Consider the following 6000-nt stretch of genomic DNA (forward strand, 5'->3'; position numbering starts at 1 on the left):
ATTCTCTCCGACAACAAGGTAACGGTGGCTTACCTAAATCACCAAGGGGGAACCAGATCCCCAAAACCTCTCTCTCACAATGGAGATTTTTCAATTAGCAGAGTCTCATCTTCTCTCCCTGAGTGCGCTTCACATCAGAGGAAAAGACAACGAGGAAGACGATTTCTTCAGCAGACATCACTTAAATCAAGGGAAATGGGCTCTGAGCCCCCGGGTGTTCCGTCTCATCACGAAACTATGGGGAACTCCAGTATTGGACTTGTTTGCGACCAGGGCCAACAGGAAGATGGAGAAGTTCTGTTCCCTCAATCCCAGAGACTGTCCCCTGGCTATAGATTCCATGCAGATTCCCTGGTCCCAAGGTCTTCTGTATGCCTTTCCTCCTTTAATCCTCATCTCTGCTGTGCTCCATAAGATTCGGGAAGACAAAGCCCACATCATCCTCATCGCTCCCTTCTGGCCGAAGAGGGCCTGGTTTTATTGGCTTCAGAAGCTGTCAACATCAGACCCCTGTATACTTCCAGACGAGACAGATCTCCTAGTCCAGGGACCAGTGTGTCACCCCAGGGATCCAGCCCCACACTTAACAGCGTAGCATTTGAAAGGCAGCTGCTCTTAGCTCAGGGATTCTCGGGGAACCTAGTAGAGATTCTGTATAAGAGTAGGAAGCCAGTAACCACCGGTATTTATGGCAGTGTTTGGAGGAAGTTTCAGGAGCGCAAATAGGGGGCCCTCCTCCCTTCCCGGCTATCCTAGAATTCCTTCAAAAGGGGTTGGAATTGGGCCTCTCTACTAGCACTTTGAAAGTACAAGTTTCGGCCCTGGGTGCACTATATAATCAGAACCTTACAAAGAATATGTAGATTAGCAGGTTCATTAGGTCCTGTACTAGAACTGCCCCTGTCCCCTCTCCTCGTATGCCTCCCTGGGATTTAAATCTCGTTCTTGATGCCCTTGTAGACTCCCCATTTGAAACCCTGTCGGATGTTCCGCTCAAGATTGTTACTGTTATTGTTATTCATTTTGTTTCTGTTGCACATGGAAATGCTACACCATTCCTTGACATTAATTTGGAGGGGGATGGTAATGCAGGTAAAATTAATACCAAATTGTATCAAAAACCAGTGAGTAGAAAATCCCTTTTACATGCAGCGAGTTTACATCCTGCACATGTAATAAAAATATCCCAGTGAGCGAATATATAAGGGCTAAAAGAGGGTGCTCACGATGTATGGATTATGGTCAGGAGAGTGTAAACATTACAAATAAACTAAAAAAATCGGGGCTATAATAATGCGCTACTTAATAGAGCTCGGGATATCGTTGCTACTAGAGACCGACATGAATTAGTCTATGGGGATAGCAATAGATCTAAGTGTAGAAATGATAGGAATAAGGATTTTGTTACCTTTGTTACTGCTTTTATAAGTGATTTTCCCACTATTCGGAACATTGTTCGGAAACATTTACCTGTATTGCATCAAGACCATATTGTATCAGATATTTTATCTAAGGGTGTACGATTCTCCACTAGGAAAGCTACTAGTATAGGTAACATACTTTCTCCAGTCTCTTTATAGAGAATGATACTAATGTTTCAACTTGGCTAGGCACAGTTGGAAGTTATAAATGTGGCTACCATCCATGTGGTTTGTGTACACATATGGTGAATATTAGATTTTTTTTATCCCTAATTCATCTAGGAAGTATGAGATTAAGACCCTCATTAATTGTAATTCTACACACATAGTGTATCTTGCTAAATGTATAGCTTGTGATCTAATTTATGTGGGATCTACTATCAGTAAGTTAAAGGTACGTTTTTCGGAACATATTAAAGATGCGGTACCAAAAATAAAGGAAATATCAAGATCAATGTCTGGTTTATCTAGACATTTCCATGATGTACACGGAGGTAATGTTGAGACACTAATGGTGCATGGCATTGAGAGGGTTAATTTGCCCCTGTGAGGGGGTGACTGGACGTATTTGGTTAGGAAGTGTAAAGCAAGCTTTACACGCTGCGATATCGCTAGCGATGTCGCGAGCGAAAGCACCCGCCCATGTCGGTGGCGCGTCACGGGGTGATCGCTGCCATAGCGAACAATATTGCTACGCCAGCGTCACACGCAATTACCTGTTCACCGACGTCGCTGTGGCCGCCGAACAATCTCTCCTTTAAGGGGGAGGTTCGTTCGGCGTCACAGCGGCATCACTAAGCGGCCACCCAATAGAAGAGGAGGGGCAGAGATGAGCGGCCGGAACATCCCGCCCACCTTCTTCCTTCCTCATTGCCGGCGGCCGCAGGTACGATGTTGTTCCTCGTTCCTGCGGTGTCATACATAGCGATGTGTTCTGCCGCAGGAACGACAAACAACCTGGGTTCCAAATCAGGAACGATTTTTAAAAAATGAACGTGTACACGACGAACGATTTGACACCTTTTTGCGATTGTTACTGATCGCAAAAAGGTGTCAAAAACAACGACATCGCTAACGAGGCCGGATGTGCATCACTAACACCGTGACCCCCGACGAATCTTGTTAGCGATATCGTTGTGTGTAAATGGGCCTTATGGCTAAATGGATACTTAAGATGAATTGTCGCATACCTGCTGGATTAAACTATAAGAATGATTTGGCACACTAATATTAAGAAAAATGTACGTATTAAATGTAAAGAAATCTGTGCCTATTATTTATTTATATTTTTTATTGCAGGTGGTGAAGATTTAATGATGTGCCTGTGAGCAACTTCGAGTTAATGATATTGAACGCCCACCAAGATGTTTACTGTGGCTCCAGAGAGCTCATCTCGGGTTCCATCAGGAAATACCTTCTTGCAGAAGCCGACAGGAAGCTAGTTTTAAAGTGGGGTCACTTGTTTAAATTGGCTGGCCAGGCTGGGCAGAAGAAGACTGCTCTTCTTATTTCACATTACTGGTGCGCATCCCTGCGTAAAGACATTGTGGAATTTCTGCATGTACTACGACATAGTTAGCTTATGTATTGACCAATGCATGTGAGCCCAATAACCATGACAACGTGAACTTTTATAGAGTGAAGAGCAAAAGGGTAATAATGTTTTGAACTTTTGACTTTCAGCCTCAATATTTCACCATCAACTTTGAGCGTGTGACAACCTTCATTTTATAGACAATCATCTTGGCTATCTCATACATAAATTTGACTTCTACTATTTAGCATATGATTAGTTATTCACATTTCCTAATAGCTCAGTGTGTTATTAGGTTGATTCCCAAGCGAAAGTCACTGGTTCGAATCAAGGAGCAGCCATGAAGATTTCCCAAGAAAAGAGGAACAGCATCATCCAGCTCATTGATAGCGGTCTCTCAACCAAGAAATATACTAAACTGCATCATGTGGGTGCTATGACAGTTGGTTGAATAAGAAATAAAGTCCATCCATCCGTTCAAAAGCTAAGAGTTGGACGTCCAGGCAAAATATTGGAGTCAACAAGTTGGCTTATCACAAGCTCTATCAGTTCTGGCGCGACAAATACGACAGTGGAAGTGTTCAAATGCTTTGTAATAGTGAGATCACAGACGTCCATGCAGGCACTGTGTGGTGCACGTCACACAAATCTTGAGTGGTGGCCCAAAAACAGGTGAAGAAACTTTAAATTCAATATCATCATAAGAAGCGTTGACTTAAGTTTGCAAAAAATGTACGAAAAGTGGACAGTGGAAGATTGGAAACATAATTTCAACAAAACAAAAAGAAAAGTGGCGTGCAATAATTTTTTGGGATCACCGATAAAGTATCAAAGAACAACATATTTTATTTATTAATAAAAGACAACAAAACACAAACACAGATTAAAACATTTAAAAACACTATAACAAATGTAAAAAGTATATGGGAGTTGCATACAATAAAGCAGTGCCCCGTATTCTAACCTCCAGAGAAAAGATGGAAAATGATAGCTATACAAGAGTAGTCCTATACAAATAGGCTAAAAATACATTCCATACACTATCATGGGAAACACAGGAGAAAAAAACAATAATGACCAATCAATTAACCCCTTCACGACCGCGGGCAGTAAAATTACGTCCTATTTTAACGTGACTTAACGACCAGGGACGTAATTTTACGGCCTAAACTTCATTTGATTGCCGTGGCCATAGCAACGGCTTTCAAATGATGTCCCCTGCTGTTTCTTACAGCAGGGGACCGTTGCTTGACCCCAGGGGGGGTGGCATCGCCACCCCCCATAGGCGATCGATGTGATTGGCTGTTCAAATCTGAACCGCCAACCACATCGTTCGCACTAATTTCGGCAAAAATAATGCCCGAATTAGTGCGATACTGTGAGATCCTGCTATGATCTATTGTAGCAGCTACAGCAGATCATAGATGGATCTCCAACATGTCGCCCCCCAGCTCCTGCAGCACTGATTGGAGCGATCGTGCTATGACGCGCAATCGCTCCAATCAGTGTGCAGTGGGGCGGTCTGATCTGCGGATGGCCGCCCTCCCCAGGCCTGTCCTGGTCTGGGGACCCTCCCCCAACATGTCTGCAGCGTGGAGTGGCTGGTACTTTTGGTACCACACCACCGCTGCTGCTGCCGCCGCCTCTGATGTCACCGCCGCTCCTGCTCCAATGGTAAGTATTCCGCTCCCTGCGCGCTCTCGCGATGGACCCTGCGCGCTCCCGTGAAGGCCCCTGCGCGCTCCCGTGAAGGCCCCTGCCCGTGCCCCCCCCCCCCGATCTGCCCCCTACGCCCCGATCTGCCCCCCGGCATCCCGATCTGCTACCCACGCGATCTGCCTGCCTCCTCTGTCATCTCTATTCTGCTTCCAAGGTTCCTTCCTTCTGCCTTTGCTTCTCCGCCCCCTCTGCTCTCCCTCTGCCCCCCCCTCTGTCCCCCCCTCTCCCCATCCCCTTCTGCCCCCCCCGACGTCCTCTTACCTGCCTTCACGGGTCGTCCGAGGTCTTCACTGGCCCGATCACATCTGCCTCCATCGCTGGGTCCTTCTGCTGATCTGTCCAACGTCCTGCCTGCTGCTGGTGTAAAGCTGTCCATCTCACTGCCTTCTTGTTCCTCTGCAGCTCTTCTGGTCAGTGATCCTCTTAGTACTGTGAGTATAACTTTTTTTTTTTTTTCTTGTATCCTGTCCATTTTTACACTTCATCCGTCCGTGCGTCCCGCCAAGCGCTGATCAGGGATGCAGATAACGGATCTGCATCCCTGCTCAATTTTTGGCGTGACTTTTTTCCGTATTCGCGACGCTTTTTGTATCGCGTCCGTCCGTGCATCCCGCCGAGCGCTGATCAGGGATGCAGATAACGGATCTGCATCAGTGGTCAGTTTTTGGCGTGACTTTTTTCCGTATTCGCGATGCTTTTTGTATCGCATCCGTCCGTGCGTCCCGCCAAGCGCTGATCAGGGATGCACATAACGGATCTGCATCCCTGCTCAATTTTTGGCGTGACTTTTTTCCGTATTCGCGACGCTTTTTGTATCGCGTCCGTCCGTGCGTCCCGCCGAGCGCTGATCAGGGATGCAGATAACGGATCTGCATCCGTGGTCAGTTTTTGGCGTGACTTTTTTCCGTATTCGCGATGCTTTTTGTATCGCATCCGTCCGTGCGTCCCGCCAAGCGCTGATCAGGGATGCACATAACGGATCTGTATCCCTGCTCAATTTTTGGCGTGACTTTTTTCCGTATTCGCGACGCTTTTTGTATCGCGTCCGTCCATGCGTCCCGCCGAGCGCTGATCAGGGATGCAGATAACGGATCTGCATCCGTGGTCAGTTTTTGGCGTGACTTTTTTCCGTATTCGCGATGCTTTTTGTATCGCATCCATCCGTGCGTCCCGCCAAGCGCTGATCAGGGATGCACATAACGGATCGGCATCCCTGCTCAATTTTTGGCGTGACTTTTTTCCATATTCGCGACGCTTTTTGTATCGCATCCGTCCGTGCGTCCTGCCGAGCGCTGATCAGGGATGCACATAACGGATCGGCATCCC

This window comes from Anomaloglossus baeobatrachus, chromosome 1 (assembly GCF_048569485.1).
Source record: "Anomaloglossus baeobatrachus isolate aAnoBae1 chromosome 1, aAnoBae1.hap1, whole genome shotgun sequence".
Classification (NCBI taxonomy): Eukaryota; Metazoa; Chordata; class Amphibia; order Anura; family Aromobatidae; genus Anomaloglossus; species Anomaloglossus baeobatrachus.